The sequence below is a fragment of the Hypomesus transpacificus genome, chromosome 1, assembly GCF_021917145.1.
Source record: "Hypomesus transpacificus isolate Combined female chromosome 1, fHypTra1, whole genome shotgun sequence".
Classification (NCBI taxonomy): domain Eukaryota; kingdom Metazoa; phylum Chordata; class Actinopteri; order Osmeriformes; family Osmeridae; genus Hypomesus; species Hypomesus transpacificus.
The window spans coordinates 10,431,147-10,450,165 of NC_061060.1; the positions used below are offsets into that span (position 1 = coordinate 10,431,147).

Sequence of the window (19,019 nt, forward strand, 5' to 3'; positions counted from 1 at the left end):
CCCCAAACAGACTGCTAACCTGAGTGCATTCTCACACTCTTGGCCTAGTCTGACTAAACACCCCACACAGACTAGAGGGAGACAGGAAAATAAACCGAGAAAATTGGCCTGGAGTAGTAAATCTTTCTATTTGACACCTGACACTAGTGGTCTCTCTTTAAAGTTGTTTGTGCCAACGCCTCCACACTTAATAGCATGGAGTCTAATGATTAGTGTGTACTCTCTGAGCCACTGGGGTAATTGCACAGTACATACCAGTCCTGGGTGGAAGCCCATCTTCAGAACCTGGGGCCCCTGCCTACGTTCAGGAGCTGTGTTGTAACTGAAGGAGGGGTGAGGATGGGGAGAGGAGAGGCAATGACAAGAGGGGAGGAAGAGAAACAGGCGAGGAAAAGGATGATGAACAGGAGAGGAAGATTAACGGCAGAGGAAGAGGAAGATTAACAGGAGAGGAAGAGGAGAGGAGACGTCGAACAGGAGAGGAAGAGGATGAGGGGAGGGCAGGAGTCCAAGGATGGAGATTCCCATGATCTGTCCCGTCATACTCATCCTCATGTCGTAATGGGTTTCCACATGTGACGGTTCGCCCCAGTCAGGCTCCAAACATGCCGTGAATAAAGGAAGCCTTTTGAAAAGTGATCAATCAAAGAGATGCGTGTTTCACATCTCCGAATGCCCCAGCCTGTTTGGTGAGTGATGAAGCTGTGGTGATGTGGATGATGGATGGGCTCTGGGAGTGTGGCCTGTGGTTGCAGCTAAAACGATGGTGTCAGCAGAGTTTGTGGGGTGGTTGTCATGTGGTTGTGAGTTGGCTGTTTGTTGTTTCCACTGCGGTTGTTGTCGTTGGTCTACGGCCTGTGGCTCGTCCTGTGTGACAGTAACGCAGGGTAAGTCCCCCCCCCCCCCCACTGTAATTCCTCATGACCTCAGCGTGGGCTCTCTCAGGGGCCTCTAAGGGGCCTCCAGGCTGTGGCCCCCATGTGCCGGTGTGTGTGAGCGTGCCCTACAGTGTGTACGTGTCAACTCATGCGGTGAACGTGTCGAACCGCAGGGGATCCCTGTGGGGGATGGCCGCGGGCCAGGTGTGTGACCATGGACGGGTCACACAGGTGACACACTGCTGTGTTTGTGTGTGTGGTTGTGTGTGTGTGTGTGTGGTTTTTCTTCGCACTCATTGGGAAGGCTTATGAAGGGTCACCGTGCTCTCCTCTCACTGAACTATATAGGGTAATAGGATAAATATAGTAATATAGGTAATATAGGATAAAACCTCACTTTGACAAAAACAACACCAAAGTACCCAACCTCAATTCTCAGTCCTGTCATAGTCTGCTGTAATGATGTAACTGAGATCTTATCCACGTTAATGATGCTGCTCCATTGTTTAGAGAGAGAAAAGGAGGGGTAAGTGAAGACACACTTGTGTGCTCTGGCGATTGCTTATTTGATATTGGTGCATTTGTCTGCGAGTCTTGGTTCACAAATCCTTTTAGTCTTTATCAGTGAAACTTAAAACCGAGCCTCAATCTGGTGTGTTGGACTACCTGATCGTCTGGGTCTTAACCTCTGTCTTTAAACAAACCCCAAAAATCACTGTGGGTTCCTGACACTGTTCAAACAAGATCTCTCTGCGCCACATGCAAACCTGGCAACCAGGTATCTGCTCACTAGCACCTGCTGGTGGATGGCAGCAGTACTACATGCATGGAGTGCTGACTGAGCCATTGATTGGAACTTTCCAGAAACAATTTATGGAGAAGTCTTTAGTATTTTCTGTCATTCAGATGGTTTTTATAAAGAGGACAGTTTAGTCTGGTGATGCGAGGAGATTTTGCCTTTCAGTCCTTCAAATAAGACTTTAAGTTTCTTGAAACAGTGTTGGGGTATTAGTCGTGCTTAAAATATGTACATGTCTCACTCTCAATTAGTTTAAAAATAGAAATTCAACCAAGTCAATATGAAGGACATACTTCACCTGCAACACAAGAGAAGATTTTCTTAATGGTTATTCTGTATGCTATGAAACACTATTGTTGATTTGAGACCCTGAGTGGAATGTGTGATGTCTCCAAAGGTATTGTGTCTCCTACCACAGTGTTTACTTATAATGGAGAGATTACCTGTAAAAGATAGCACTCCCTCTTTTCCCCTCAGTTGTAATCTAACCTGCCTGGTTCTACTGCAGATCAGGTTTTAGCACAGCAAGAGGCTAAACACCACTGTTTAGAAGGAGTGTTTCTCTAAACATGTGTGTGTGTGTGGTGTGGTCTGATTTGTATGTGCAATGTGAGTGTGTATGTGTGTGTTTTTGGTTTCTAAAATGCATAGCTATCCCGACGTTTTTTTCACCAAACCAGCCTCAGAGACACTGAAATAGCAGGAAACAAGAAAAGGTGTTTAGAACTAATTTTCCTCCACTCTGTAAAGGAGATTGTGGGCTTCACAATAGAACAAAATCGGAGGACGACAATTTGACATTCTTTTGTGAGTTTCACAATCCGGCACTGAAAGAAAAGTTGTAGGGCGCACTTCGTACGTATACATAGCAGCCTCACCCACGATGGTATTTGAAAGACAAACAGCAGTGCGTGCTCTTTGCCATAGTTACACAGACAGAGAGAAAGTGGTCAGTCTCTTTAGTGTAACAGCCGCCATTGAAGAGGAGAGAGTAGTTCTACATATTGTCCGTGTCATTACAAAGTAAAGACACCATTGTAAGTCGCATGGCTTCTTTAGTCTCTTCTCAGTTCAGGAGCTATCTCTGGGACACCCTCCCTCATCCCTTTCTCCTCTCTCTCTCTTTCCCCCCCTCTCCCTCTCTCTCACAGACACACACACACACACTTGTAAACCAAACAGCTGCCCACCAGGCTCTCTGTCACCTCTGCTGGGAAGCCAGAGCACAATGTTGAAGCCAACCTCTTCTCTCTTCAGCCACTTCCCTCCGCTCCACCAGCCAACTTTCTCTTCCTCCTTTATCTCAACCGTGTATCAGCTCAAATATGGACCTCAACCTGAAACATGCGGTGCGGCCCAGAATATTTGGTTTCGGATGCGTTTCCATTTGATTGTCCTACAAGAGGACAAGAAGAAGTAAGCGATATGACTTGGGGGGGGATCATATTAATGTAACACACACACACAATAATCCCACAGGACTTCCTTCCCTTTCCCATCAGAAACCACACCCAGGGCGAGAGGTAACCGGAGAGCACCTTTCACAGGGTCAGACAGGAGGAGGTGGGAAACACAGCAAGGTGCTGCTGCCCACAGGTATGTTTCACCTCCTCATGGCTATCCTGCCTCTCTCACTCTTTCTCTCTTTTCCACTCTCTCTCTCTTTTTTGCTGTCTCTCTCTATCTCGCTTTCTCTATCTTTCTCTGTCTCACTTTCGATCTCTCCAATGATCCATTTGAATACTTGTACTTGCTGTTAATTTGAAGCATCTCATGCATGTCCTAAAGAAAATCTCTTGGCCAATTCCCCCCCACACCCCCCCACATCCCCATCAACCGTTTGCCAAAGAATTAGGCTCTCTCAAAGCCCCCAGTAATATCCCCTGATGTAATGTGGAAGATAAGGATCTTTTGTGTGGTGCGTTATAAATTGTCGTGGTAATGTGAGTGCGTGGGGATGGTTTCAGTGTGTGTACGTGCATGTGCGCATGCTTGCGTACGTGCATGAGGATGAAGCAGTGTCGCTAGAGTCCACAGTGTTGTGAGAGAGCCATACCTTTCAGCTTCATTAAACCAATTTCACGCCGAGGTGAGCTAAGAGAGGAAGCTCAGAATCTCAGCAGCAGCAACAATGGCGCATTGAAGGGACGAGGAGAAAGTAAATTAGGTACCACTTCACAGACGGCAAATTAAAATCTGAAAGTTGGATAGGAAAAAGTTGAGAGGAGATGATTATGTCTTTATTGTGCCCCCCCTTTCCCCTGGATCATAAAAAAAACCTTCCCTTCCTTTTAGCAACCACCTTTGCCCCCCACCTCCTCAACAACCCAATCCTCTGAGAAAAAATAATGATCTATTTCTTGTCAGGTAATTGGTTTCTAAGATGCCCCTCTCAAATACCCAGCGTCTTATTGCCCTCCTTTCAGTCACTTAATTTGGTTGAGCGTATCAGTAAAATTTAATATCCAGGAAAATCATATAAATTGAACATTAATGCTGGGTTTATTTCGATGCCATCAAGGACCTTCTCTGGCCTTTCAACAGTGTCTTTGACCCATATTAAAATACAGCTCTCTCTCAAAAGCCAAGCGAGACATAGGGTTCCACTGATAAACTATGATACCCTTTCTTAGGGCTGCATACTATACCCCTAATCATAAAGGGTCAAATACCTTTTAATTTATACATTTGTGCATGATGATGTTGATGATGAGTTTGACTAAAAGAGTTGTTTTGCTGTGTGATGTTTTCTTAAGAACAGGTGGCTGGAGCAGCGTGGAAGGAGCAGATCGTCATCAACACTGAACGTAAGAGACATAGCAGACAGACTGGACTGCTTTGGCTCATGATTTGAGTCTGTGTGTGTGTGTGTGTGGGGGGGGGGGGGTAGAGAGAGAAGGGGGGAAATTTGTAACGTTTGTGCGTGCGTACATCTGTTTTGTCTCTGTGTGTGCGCATGTGTGAGTGTGTGCATGTGTGCGGGGTGGGCACAGGCAGGGCCGCTCTGTCTGGCTGACTGGGTCACTCTGGGAGCTGTGGGGGCCCCCACACAATACCCAGGCAGCAGTGAGGGTTGGACTGGTCCCCACGCCGCTGCCTTTACAAGAGACAGACAGATCCCCCCGCACCATAAAGCCATCAGCTCTCAACAAAGAGGGCAGGTGCTGAGGGGAGGCCGCATTGAGAGCTCACCTGCGCCCAGCAGGGAACCGGCTTTGCCCAGCCAAGCTGAGAGGCCCTCCACATCTCAGTCACCCCCAGGAGTGTTAACACAGAGCTGGGACACTTGTCACACAGGGGAGCCCCCTCTCTGGATCTCTCCCCCTTTCTCTCTGGTTACACAAGTCTAAAATGTTGGACAGGTTGAGGGAAGTTATTGCTGACAGTGCAGCATAATACAGAGTTCAGGAGGCCACAACAGGTTGTCGTTTCAACACTGTAATTATGAATGTAGAGAGAGAGAGAGTGCTGCGATCATGTGGAAACCCACAAGTACAGCCATTAGGGGTCTTCTCTTAAGTACACTGTGAAGGGTACGAATGCTGGCTTAGTCGGGATGGGAAACAGATTAGAGAGGCAGATGGGCAGGCTAGGACAGAGACTAAGACAGGCAGGCATGGAGACGGGCAGGCAGAAGGACAGACAGAGAGAGGGACAGACGCAGACAGGGTGTTTGGGAGAGAGGCAGATGGGCAAGCTGAGCGACAGAGCCAGAGACAGGTAAGCAGGCAGGCATGGGGAGAGGCAGACATGCAGGCAGGCAGGCTGTCAGAGGGAGCAGACTCATGGTGGATTCCCCAGTTGGAGTGACAGATGTGTGGTGAATCTTTAACTTTCCTCACTCCCCACTGTCACTGCATCTGTCCTCCCTACCCAGACCCCCTCCCAGAGGTTGGCTCAGCCCCCTCCGGTGTGAAAGAGGACAACAAAAGGGACCTATCAGTGGACTTATTGATTAGTCCAGTCTGTCCTAGCTAGCTTCATTTAATGACCTGTGAGAGTCATCATTAGAGAGTCATTGTCTTTGTGATTATTTTGTCCGCTCTAACACCATATGGGAATCCTGGCCAGACCTCAAGTGTGAAAATCATTGGAGCGCACTTTATTTGAGGTCAACGGAAAACAAAGCACAAAAAAAGAAAATAAATTATTTGATCTGACTGGATCTGGATATTTGTAGCAGGTTAGTAGTAATAGGGTCATGGTTGGGACATGTTGACTACAACAAATGTTAATCAGAAGCCAACGTATGCTCTCAACTGAAACCACATACAGTGTTTTTGTTTTCCCTAAATTCCACTGTAAAAAACATATCGTCCACAGAATGGATTATAAGTAGCAGTTTATCCTCATTCATTTGTTTAATCTAATACCCCTAGACAGTAAAGGGAGAGAGAGTGACTGAGAGGAAAACAGTGATGAGAAATAGAAAGAAAGAGAGAGTGTGAAAGTATGGGAGAGAGAGAGAGATTACCCCTGTTTGGCTCATTCTCGCTCGCCCCTGCTCTGGCCAGAGATGGTTTATTTTAATTGAAAATTAGCAAAACAAAACAAGGGCAAGAGGATCCCTGAATGGGGGCCCTTTTCTCCGGGAGCTCCTGTGCCGTTGAATAATGCATATGGGAGAAAGTGAACAGCAGCCGTGGGCCCCGACCAGGGAACAATGGTCCCTGCACACAGCCCAACCAGGGCGCCTAGTTTTATTACTGGCCTGTCAATCCCCCCCAGCCTGGGAAACACAGGACTTGGGCCAGACAGCAGCTGCTGACCGCTTCATACTGACCCAACACACACCCCGACGACTCGGAGGACAACTCCACACGCACACACCACCACATACCTCTACTGGACTGACACCTTACACACATGCACTCACATACACGCCAGGCAACAAGCAGTGAACCCTATCCACACAGAAATTCATGTTTTCCTCAAGAGTTCGGCAGAGCTAAGCTGTATAGAATTGTTTGTATCGTAGAGATTGCGAGAATTGATAAAGCTCAGACGTTACAGAACTTACTTTTTCCATCTTGGAGACCTTGACCAAGGGTCCGCTGTGCCACTTGTAAACTTTTTCTCATCTAGAACATTCTTTGTGTGTGTGTTTTTCTATCTAGCCATTGAGATTCCGGTCTTGCTTCTGGCTTCAGCCGAGGCCGGTTGCCATGCCGACAGGCAAATTGGCTGGCGGGATGAGTAATGATGTGATGTGGCTCTGCTCTAAAGTCCCAACAAAAAGACCTTATTACTGCTGCAGCTTTTCATAACATACCATTGTTGTCAAGTGCTCCTGATATTAACCTGCCTTCTCTGGGGCTTCCTCCTTCTCAAGGAGACACGTGTGTGAGGGGGGTTGTTTGTGTGTGTTTGTGTGTGTGTGCTTATGTGTGTTGGTTTATATATGTTCATAATATGGACTGACATTCAACTGGATCTACTGAACCTACTGTCATCAGTTTAAACCTTGGAAATGTTCACAAACCACTATGTCTGAAGAACATTTAGAAAATGTTGTACTAAGACCATGTCCAAGTCTGAGAGAAAGACAGTATAAATGAATGTTTTAACCCTATTGTTTAAATGAAATAGTTATAGCCTTGTTGTCCCACTCAAACATGATATTAGGACAGTGCTTCTCTGTTTGACAAGGATCCTCCGTCGGGATCTTACCAGGGGCCTGTTGACATGCTGCCTGCCCTGCCCTGCCCTGCCCTGCCCTGCCCTGCCCTGCCCTGCCCTGCCCTGCCCTGCCCTGCCCTGCCCTGCCCTGGCCTACCCTGCCCTACCCTGCCCTGCCCTGCCCTGCCCTGCCCTGCCCTGCCCTGCCCTGCCCTGCCCTGCCCTGCCCTGCCCTGCCCTGGCCTACCCTGCCTCGCTCTCGTCCAGTCCATTCCAGATTCACCTTCCCAGTCTGGCTTGGTTCAACCCAGAGTTGGTTCAACTCTTGCTATGTGTGTTTAGGTATGCTTACGCGTCAGTTTGTGTATGTACACCTGGGTTTGTGTGTGTGCGTACATGTGTGTGTTGGTGTGTGAACCCCTGTGTGTTAACTCCACCCACTGCCCTCGTCCCAGCTCGGACCACCAGCCCTGGGCAGGCTCCAGAGCCCTCATCTCAGCTCACAGCCCAAGGGCTCGGGAACCATCCACAGCAGCCTGGCCTTCATCCTCTGTGGAGGCCCCGCAAAGAGAAGTGAATGTGTGTGTGCTTGTGCGTGTGTGTGTGGGGATGGGTGGGTAGGGGGGCTTGTGTGTGTTGGAGGAGGAGGGGTGGGTGGGGGAGGGCCAGTACGCAGGGTGATGGCACAGGATGTTTGAGTGTTTGAGTTGGTTTAACAACATCCTCTGACTGAGGCACCGGGCCCTGCAGATGAGGCGACAGATAAGAAACAACTGGGATCCAGGTCTTCACCCTGGCCATTGTTCTACTTATCTCCACTCCTTCCCTATCAGCTGCTGGGACGGAGGGAGGAGAAGAGGAGGAGGGGGCAAAGGATGATCTCCAGACTGACTAAACACAGCACTTTTGGTGAATTTAGGAAGAGGTTTGGGGTTACTTTGCTTGATTGGTCCCAACACACAGGCTCTCTCTCTCCCTGCATCTCTCTCTGTCTCAAACACACACTCCCCCCCCCCCCCTCGCACAGCAACAGCCAGTAGTCGACACAGTGGTACGGGTCACCAGGCAGCAAAGCGGGGATTGTGCTGAGTCAGTCAGTCGTTGGATGTTCTGCTGCTTTACACACTGAAAACATGAGCTGGCAAACATCCCAGTAAAGACAGCAAAAAAATTGGGCGAAATTAAATAAAACACACAGAGTGCCACATGGTCCTCCCTGGTGTAGGACTAGCACATTTAACAAGCACTGTGTGTCGGGGGTCTTAATTGGAGGGAGTGGGACGGAGGCCCCTTTGTCTCAGGTTGATGAGGCGTACACTCAGGTGTGTGACACAGGATGTCTCGTCCTCTCCTGTTTCACCCGTCAGGATAGGTATACCAGGGGGGTTATCAGGCCCAGAATCACTCCAGGATGGTGGGATGGAGGAGAAGTACCCCCCCGCTCCTACACTCCCCCGCCACATACGTACATCACTGTCGCCGTGGGAAACCACATCCATCAAATAAAGTTCGGCATCTACCTGTGCGGCTCAGGTGACAGAGGGGGAGGGGTGGTAGGAGAAGGGAGAGTGAGAGGGTGGGAAGGTGGGGGAGCAGGGGTTAGAGAGTAGCCCTGACCCTGTGGTGGAAGGAGAAGATGGGGGGGGGGGGGGGGGTGTAGCACAGGAGGGAGGAGGGTTGTGTGTTGGGGGGGTGGTGGGTCTGGGGCGGAGGGGGGGACAGCGGAGAGGTGAGCCAGCCAGGGCGCCATGGCCTGGCCCTCTGTCCTGGAGGCAGAGCCAGGACTGTGGGAATGTTCCCTCCCTAAAAGGGACAGCTGTCCCTGGGGAGCAGTCCCCCTTCCGGGAGTCTCAGCCTCCCTCCCTCCCTCCTCCACCATTCCTCCTCCTTTCCTCCTCCACCACAGTCAGGACTGGAACAACCAGTTCAATCACACACACCATTGACTGTTTCCAGCACAGGGCTCTGATGAAGCCACGATCTTTCATTCCAAGTCTTTTCTCGTCTGTGATGACTATTGGGTTACCGCTTTGGAAACGCTTCCTGTCAGTAAAGTGGTCACCTTGAAGGAATGAAAGAAAAACAAAGTCTGATGATATAAAACTCATAAACACACACACACACGCACACACACGCACACACACACACACACCCCACCATCCCAGAGGAAATCGCACTATGGTGTCGGTGTGAATCTGCCTTCACAGACAACAGACAAGGATACTCACTGCGCTCTTTGACCAGACAACAATACTTTCAAACTGCATAGTTAATGTGTGTGTGTTTGTGTGTGTGTGTGTGTGTGTATGAGGGTGGTAAGGTGAGCTGATTGTGTGATGTTGTGCTGTGATCACTGACTGTGTCTCATTTCATAGAGGAACTCCTCTCTCACCCTGCCCTGGGAAATATTTCAAACACATGAATCCACGCCCACACATTTATAACACACTTCAGTATAGATAGAGGATTTAATTAGACTCTAAAACCATTAAAAATCTAACAGATTTGCATATTAATTATAACCATTATTCTTTTATATCCCATTTTAATTCATTACACATTTCTGAGCACTTACGATTCACCATTACGCACAAAGTTTTGAGGCCACATTTGATGTATTATTTCTAAGGAATCTTCTCACCATAAATCAATAGAATGACAATGCAAAACAGAGCAGAGGATACCATGGTTGATAAGAAGGATATAGGGTTACACCTGCTGATATGTAGATAAGATTACATTTGAGACAGAGGGATGAGGGGTTGAGAAGGTGGGGGTGATGCTCCCCAGTGGAGCAGAAAGAACAACATCCAGACAAGGTGAGTCAGAGCTTGGGGCCAGGGGCTGGAGGCCAGGGGCTGGGGCCAGGCGCTGGGGGCCAGAGGCCAGGCCGCAGGAATCAAGGGCTGGATTGAGGGTAGGTCTGAGGGTGGGAAAGTTCTTTGCATACGTCCTGATCTGGGTCTGGGTCTGGCTCTAAATGTTAATACAGGTGTGGGTCTAGGTCTAGGTCTAGGTCTAGGTCTAGGTCTAGGTCTGGGTCTGGGTCTGGGTCTGGGTCTGGGTCTGGGTCTGGGTCTGGGTCTGGGTCTAAATGTGAATACGGGTCTGGGTCTGGGTTTAAATGTGAATACAGGTCTGGGTCTGGGTCTGGGTCTGGGTCTGGGTCTGGGTCTAAATGTGAATACAGGTCTGGGTCTGGGCCTGGGTCTGGATCCTGAAGGATGGCAGAGGGGCTGAGGGGTCGTGTTTAGCTGTGGCAGGTATTTCCTCTGAGAGCTGATAAGACCCAGAGAGGGGAAGTGCCCTGTTCCAGGTGACTGCAGAGGGGCCTGCAAAACGACACCAACACAACCTACCTCCACCCCCCCAGGCCACATACACACGCACACACAAACTCACGCACACACAGACACACTTCAAAATTCAAACATGTTCACTGTAACAATTATAACAATATTACCATCATAACCAGCAGCATGAGATACATTGTTTAACTTGAACCCAAAACAAATATCATCAAATCTATCATATGATGCAGCAGGTGTGTCATAGGAATAGGCAGCTGTGGTATGGGCTGAGTATCCCTCTGTTTATTTAGGTTTGTCTCCTTCTCTCCCCATCCCCCTCCTGCTCCTCACCTGGTCGCAGAGCCCCCCACGCCCCCCCCCCCCCCCACGCAGTATTGAGGCTCTGAGAGGAGTCAATGAGCTAGAACATGTTAACAAGGCTAACACAGAACACTGTACTGACAGACATACTCACTCACAAACGCTCACACGCACAAGAAATCTGGGTAGTGATTGTGAATGAATGATAAGCACCAGCTTCATGTAAAAGAACTTATCAGATGGATTGTTGAATGTCTGTTCATATGTTAGTGTTTCTTTTGCTGAGAAAGGTCCATAATGGGGCTTTTGTAACAAATACAGTGCATCCGGAAAGTATTCACATTTTTCCACATTTTGTTATGCTACAGTCTTATTCCAAAATGGATTCTAGGATTTTTCCCCTCAACATTCTACACAATACCCATAATGACAAAGTAAAAAAGTTTGTAATTTTTATGAAATAGATTTGCAAACATTTCCCGCTATCATTATAGGATATTGGGAAAAAATACATAATAATAATTTATTCCATTTTGGAATAAGGCTGTAACATAACATCACGTGTGAAAAGTAAAGCCCTGTTAATACTTTCCGGACGCACGGTATACCCAAGATGATGCATGATTAGAAGAACGAGATGAACTCGTTGCCCAAAGATTCTTTGTGTGCACGTGCATGAATGTGTGAGTGAGTCTTGAAGAGCAGCTTAGCTGTTATCTGCTGAAGAGGTGAGAGTGATGTGTGAGGTAGGTGTGTAGTGCCCTCCCCTTCCTCATCCACTCCTCCACTCTCCTCCACTCCTCCTCCTCCTGCCCTGCAGAAAGCCTCATTAGGGCCGGGGTACTGCAGAGGTAGCACACGGCTGCTATTGTGGCCAATCCAAACACGGGGCCCACTCCATCCAAGCCCCCCACTTCAGGTCCCCAGAACCAAATCCCATTTTCAGGCTCCGCAGCTGCCCCGCTCTGCCAGAGCACTTAGCCGTGTCATTCTATCCGGCCCTCCAAACCCGGGGAGGGTTAGAGGGATGAGGGGTGGAGGAGTGTGTGTGTGAGGGGGGGGGGGGGATACAGGGCCGTTTTGTGCGCCTCTGTCTCTGATATGACTCCAGAAATGGAAATGAAGACATGGATCTTCATTAGGAGAGGCAGGTGTCCACACTGCCCGGCCCAGGTGAAGGAGAGCAGGGGGGAGGGTGTGTGTCTGTGTGGGTGTACTTTTTGGACCGGCTGTGGGCACCCACGACATCATCAAACCCCACCCTGCCTCTACCGTATCCATCCCTCCCCAACCTCTCCACCCCCCCCACCCCCACCCCCCCATCTCCATCCCAGCACTTAATTGCCCATGTAATGAGCTGCAGTGAATGGGATTACTTGTGTGGAGGCACTTAAGGACCCAACGCATTAGGGGGCACCTCCTGCAGCCCCTCATCTCTAGAGAATCACATGGAGGATGCTGTCTGTGGGGGACGGCTGGGTCTAAAACTCATCTCCCCACTCTCTGCATCTGGCTTTCTTGCATTAGGCCTCTCCAAGCCCTCCCTGGAGCCTTTGTCTCCTAATTATTCATCGGGGAGAGAGAGGTCGCCTTTGCTCTGGAACCTGTGGAGGCGGATGAGGCTTGGCGCTGACCCACGATGCACCCTGGCATCCTAGAGCCTGGGAGATGTCTTTGTGATGGGACACCTGTTATTTCTGCTGCTCGCCTCCCAAAGTGTCCTCATCAATAGGTCATCACTTCAGAATGAACCAACATGGGTTCATAGGAGCCACTGTTTTGTGCTCACTATAAAGGTGACTACAAATGTTGATATTAATTTGAACATCAAGATGTAATACATGTATCCTATGTATAGACCATTCAGGTATATATTTTGTAGCACTGAAATATTATAAGATTTAGTACACCATTTAATATTAAAGCTAATGATAAGACAGAATAAGAATAGAAATTGTAATAATAATTGTAATAAGAAATATACAAATATATTTCCTTTTGCGGCAGTGAGAAACTTCCAGATGACTCTGGGACTCTGCTTGTGTGTGTGCGTATGTACGTGTGTGTATCCGTGTGTGTATGTATCGATGTGTGTCCCAAGAACGATGATACACACAACAGTTTACCTCCTGGGTGTGTGTGTGTAGACCCTGGTAAACCTCTCTCCATCATTCGACCCCATGGAGCCCAGGTTTTCTCCTCTTCTCACGCTGTTTGTGGTAAAATATTAGCCCCCACAGTCCCTCCATGGGACGGCTGACAAATAGAGGCCTGTTGTCCCCCTTCTCTCCCAGGACTGGGGGTTAATGATTCCAGTTTCGGGGGGTTAATGCCTGCAGATAGTCCTTTCTGCGGCACCCCAACAGATGTTGGAGGGACTTTAATGTGGTTATCACATCGTGTGCCCTTCTAGCCCTGGGAGCCCATTGTGTGGCAGAACATTCCAGTGCCTCGCCATGGTAACGGGGCATCCCGGGGCCACGAGGGGCTCCCGCTGAGTCTTCCAGCAGCCCTCAGAGCTGACAGGCCAGGGCAGCCCCTCTCCCACCCCAGCCCCAGCCCCTGCCCCTCTCCCACCCCAGCCCCAGCCCCAGCCCCAGCCCCTGCCCCTGCCCCTCTCCCACCCCAGCCCCAGCCCCTGCCCCTCTCCAACCCCAACCCCAGCCCCTGCCCCTCTCCCACCCCAACCCCAGCCCAACACAGCCCTGCCCCTCTCCCACCCCAGCCCAACACAGCCCTGCCCCTACACCTGCCTGTCGTAAAGCTCCTCACATCCAGTCCACCACACAGGTCCTATCTGTCAAAGCCTCCTCACAAACAGACACACACACACACACTCTCTCATGCCATCTTGATGTACACACATGCAGGCACACGCAGGCAACTCACACTTTGGCAATAAAGATTAGGAAATGAACAAATGTTGTCTGCTAAATGAATAAATGTAAATATAATGTAAATGTCCTGTCCTTATAAGAGGAGAAAGTACACATGGTATGTAAACTACGTTTCCTAGTTATGGTTTCAGAAAGCCTCAGATTACCAACACTATTGTTGCTACTTGATTCTGCTCCAAGGCCATCTTTTACGTAAGTGTCAAGTTACTCACGTCTACAGCAGATTTGGGTCAGGTGTAAGTGAGTTCATAGCTAGCCATGAGGGGTGCTGTCCTTGACACCCAGCAGCCAGCAAAGTCACCTAAACTGCCGAATGAAACAAATGTTTATCTAACGACCTGCATCAACAGCGAGCACACTCTGCCTCTGTACCTCTGTGTGTGTGTGTGCGTGTCTGTGTTCTGTGATGTGTGAAAGTTCATTTGAAATTGTAAACAGGTTTAGTGTTCTGAGGTGTCGCAGATCTCCATCCAGATGAATGGAGGCATGGCTGCCACCTCCGAAAAGATACCGGGGCCCCGGGGTCGACCTGGGCTTTCTCTCGGCTGCTCCCCATCTACAGTATCAATGCCGGCAGCTGTGGGATTGTTTGTACACAGATGCGGTGGTGCTTGATGATAATTGCTTCGCAGCTGCACTCCGAGGCCGGGGCTCGCTGAGTTTTTTCTGCACCATGTATTGTGTTGGAGGCGTCCTCAGATCAGGGCAGGAATGTGGGAAACCGCCATAATTAAAGTATTCTGTAACCCAATTAAGGGTGCTGCCCTACAGACCCCCCCCCCCCCCCCCCCCCCCCCCCCCACACTGCCACACCAGTACCTCACCCCAGAAATAGGAGACCTGATCTGGGGAGAACCAGCAACTTAACCTCCTATAATGCTCATGAAGCCACTTTCTTTTAGCCCAGGGCACCGAGTCTAGATTAACCAAAGACTGGACTGGTAACTGACAAAGAGTTGGGATAAACAGGTAGGGTTTAGAGAATGTAAAGGGTATAAGGTGGAAAAGGGATAGAGGAAAATAATAAAGAAAGTGGTTTCTCTGTGGAGGGCTTTGAACCTGGCCCCCACTGAACTGAGACATTCATTTGAGGCAGGAATCATTATTCACTTGCTCTTATCGCCTCTCTGTGCACTGAAGATGGATGGCTGACAATTACAACGACCAAAACCTCATATGCACTCACTGGGAAGGCAAGAACTCCAGGAATATTTGTTAAGTAAACTGTATTGGAGTGTGAAACTATCAAGAATTTCATGAACTCAACAGATTACTATCTTCCAAATTTGATTTGCCTTCTTTTACATAATATTTACTATGTTTTAAATGTCTCTATTGAAATGTATATTTACTTGTACTTATGAATGTGCTCTGCAGTATGCCTGTTTTTATTGTTTTTATTAAAAGAACAGTTACCAACAAAAAAATTCCTCTATTTTGTTCAAATTCTCTCACTACTTAAGGCTGGTCGCCGGGCAGTGTATCCAAGCAATCTGAACAATGACATGCTGCAATGGAGGTGCTCAATTAACTGTGTAACAGCGCCATCAATTAAGTCATCAATTACTAAATTGATTGATGAGGCCTAATGATCCGATTCATTTTCTCCATCCACTGGAAAAACTGGCAGCACAAATATGAGGAAATGAGTTGATGAATGATTTAAGGTGAAATCCTCTTTGCTCAGTGGCCAACCATGTACACCGGCTCTCTTTTCATTTTTCTAACCCAACGATCAGTATCCAACTGACTTGTTGTAAACACACACCTGGATTCTCTGTAAAGTCTTAGTTGCTGCCGCCCTTCTCATTTAGAGTCTGTCTGTCATTTTGTTTTGCTGGATTTTGTGTTTCTTCTTTCACAATACAATAATGTTATTATTATAAAGAATATTATTTATTATTATAAAAATCTACAAATTCATGTAATCATGTGCAGCTAATTGAATGTGCAGTTACAAGTTTTTTATTTTTTATTTACAGTGGTACCCATGTTCAAGTTAATTATGTTGCTCAGTTCTTTAACAATAGTGGAAACAAAGTTGGGAGACAGTCTTGAACGCAGCTTGGGCTGTAGCTTCAGTGTTATTCTCTCCATGTTTTCAGTGTGTAGAGGGATAATTGAAATGGCCCCGGTCTATGGGATCTCTTTATACACAGCATAATTCTGTCTGTATTCAGGCATTATCCTGGTGTCAGACAAGGAACAATGGCACAATAAGGTCAATATAATGAAACTCCAAAACAATATGGTGTCATTCCTATAATAAAAAAGTGAGACAATTCTGATTGTTCCGGCTTATTACTGAGATTGTCTGTGCAAAATGATCCGTTTGATAACAACCCAGTTTTGCGTCCCTAGTCAGATGCCAGTATACTGTAAGTACCTTATTGCACTTTTTAAATAACGTGTATGTAAAGTTGAACTTTAACAATAATACATCCTTTTCATTTTGCAATCATAGATTTGAATAGCCAGAATGCAATTGTAGTAAAAATATTGAATAAACTACACCTAGATTTTAAGAGTTTCACATAATGGTGTGTTTGTGGATGGCAAATCTTGAATTAGACTTCATTGAATTTACGTGGCACAAATGCACCTTTTTTTCCAAATACACAAACACATCCAAATGAAATACTTGAAATGTAGTCAATAATAACCCTTAAGTGGTGGCTAAATTATATCGTTTTTATTTTTAGTGGCATACCTGGCCATTTCTATATTTTGTGTTTAGCATATTTCTTTAGTAGTAATTTGTAATGAGTAATTTTCTTATCAGAGGCTGATATATATATTTTGCTGGGATGACTTCATTGCTTTATTTTTTAATTTGCTGCTACTCTCACTGGCAAACTCCAGCCCAAATTACATCAGTTATCCGCTTTTTCTCCCATTAGCAATTTGACAAATACCTCCTTTATTACACCCCCATATCATTCTGCTTGACTTTCCCCAGAGCCTGAATTCAGTTATTGATTGCCTGTTCAGTTTCACTGGGAAAAGGTTGATAAAAGAAGGTTTTCTCTTGCTCTATTCGATGTGACAGCTCCCTAACAAGAATAATGGAAGGCATCCATTCAGAGGCAAATCAAGCTAATCCAGCGTGCCCCTCCACTCTCAATGGACAAGTCACAGTCCTTCCCGGTCCATTCCATCACAAGCCCTCTCTCTTCACAAACCTTTAAAGTTAGCGCAACTCCTCCAACAGACAACATGGCCCTTTGTTAGCCTCTTTCCTTCACCATCAAATGGATAAATAGGTCGATAAATGTATACAAAGTCAGAAAAGGAAACAAAATGGAAGCAGATAATCGGTTTGTTTTTGTGTGTAATCTGCTTTCACCGATTCAGACTTTTCATTCTGTTTGTTGTCAACAGCTGAAAGATAGTGAGGAGTGCTATTCTAAAAACGTGTTAGTGTGAAAAATCCATTTGGCTAAATTTCCCCTCTCCTGTACAAGTTCACAAAAACCTGGTTTTGAAACAAGGCAGCAGTGTCAACGATTTCTGAATGTATCATGCTTTCCTTTTGAACTAACCAGTGAATGTGCGGAGCTGTAGAGAAAGGATGTTACTGATCGTTGTTGTTGTGAAGCAGGCTGAGTGTGTGGGAGGTGCGCAGATTCCAGACCTGTTCCACTCCGGGCTCTTGTTCTGCAGTGGAATGATCTTGGGCTTTACAGCTAATCCCTGGACTCGGTGGCAGGCCAGGTGACAGTGCACACAGGTGTGTGTGTGTGGGCTGCGCACGTGTCGTGACAAGGTGTGTGTGCTCAAACTTAAGTGTTGAATATGAGCAAAGATTGCATGTATGTGTGTGTGTGTGCATGTGTGAGACAGTAGAGCGAAGGAGAAAAATAAAACAACAAAGAAAGAGAAACAGAGAGAGAAGGGAGAGAGAGAGAGAGACAGCAGGCTAATCACATGCAGAGCTATAGATCGATGAGATAATTAGGAGAATCCCAGCCTCCAGACAATCCCTGACAATATGGTTGTGTTAAAAACAGGATAATGGCTCAGAGTGGACCGTGGTTAAAACACACTCAGGTGTCAGAGGTTGCTTTGAGCAGTTCCAGGTCACATGTCGCCCTGCGACATTGGCTGCAGCTCTGAGGAGAGCAGCTTAGCCAGACAAGTGATCTGAAAAGGACTCACTGTGTGATGGCCATCTAATTATGGCTTGCATTCAGCATCACAATCAGCTGATGAACGAATCAATACTTTCTGCTGGAGCAAATTGAATTTTCATTGTTGTTATTTATTACAAGGGCACCCAATTGCTATTCAGACACAAAATGTTTTTTAATTGAAAAATTACAACATTAGTCAAGCCTTTTGAATGGCTTTGGTTTGAGGGACATTCAGATATGACATGTTCACACCTACCCAGCCCTTAAATGAGAGAACTGGTAGATTAACATGATTTAGCTTTATCCAGCGAGCACAGGGCTCGATTTATCCCCCAAATCCATAAAACCCAACCCAAGGCGTTCACGTCCTGCTTTGAATGTGCACTTGTTCCTGCTCTCAATTCGCCTTTCAACCCCCTCTAAGGAGACAAGGCCCAATCACAATATTGTCAAGGCTCTGTTGGTTTTCTGGTTCAAATCCTTGTTCACGCTGTTTGCTGAGTACTCATCTGCTGTGACAGCCTTCAGACAAACAGAGAGTCCTGAAAGAAGTCTTCCACAACCAGATCTTTCCTGCTGGGCAGTGGCTGAAACAGCCCTTTCTCTCTCCATCAAGTGGAACCCGGCCTATTGAGTTGGCCCCTGAGATCCCTCCATTGAGGCGGGCTATGGGCCAGTGATTCGCCCCTTCGAGCCTCAGGCCACCCTCACTCTCCCAGGACACCTGTACCCCTCAGCCCCATCGTGGGAACCTTCTTCCCAGGCTCCACCACCTGAGCTGGGGATTCCCAGAGGACACTGACCATGGGCCAAACTATTTACAAAGTTTATCCACATAAACCAGAGTGATGGGAATAGTATCAGAATGATCTTGGAGGTGTTGGTATTTTTGTTGATTTTTTTTTCCAGATGAATAACTCTTGTCAGTTCTGAACAACCCCTGACCAGTCCTCATGAGACCTTCAGCATCCAAGATGTACAACAATAACAGACATATAAACACACACACACACATACACACACCCATACACTTTGAGCCAATGCCAGAGATCTCCCTTCTCAGACACCCACCCTCCCCATGT

General features: G+C 47.3%; 1 long non-coding RNA gene across 2 annotated transcripts; it reads left to right on the top strand.

Moving 5' to 3' along the window:
* The first annotated feature begins 450 nt into the window (after window positions 1-450).
* LOC124466763 lies at window positions 451-7,401 on the top strand. Of its 2 annotated transcripts, none has more exons than XR_006955994.1 (3): window positions 451-3,273; window positions 4,439-4,484; window positions 6,795-7,401. It is a non-coding gene; the product is annotated as an uncharacterized LOC124466763 (long non-coding RNA). The 2 variants fall into 2 exon arrangements; XR_006955989.1 differs by lacking the exon at window positions 6,795-7,401 and having other exon boundaries at window positions 451-3,093; window positions 3,180-3,273; window positions 4,439-4,532.
* The last annotated feature ends 11,618 nt before the right edge of the window (window positions 7,402-19,019 follow it).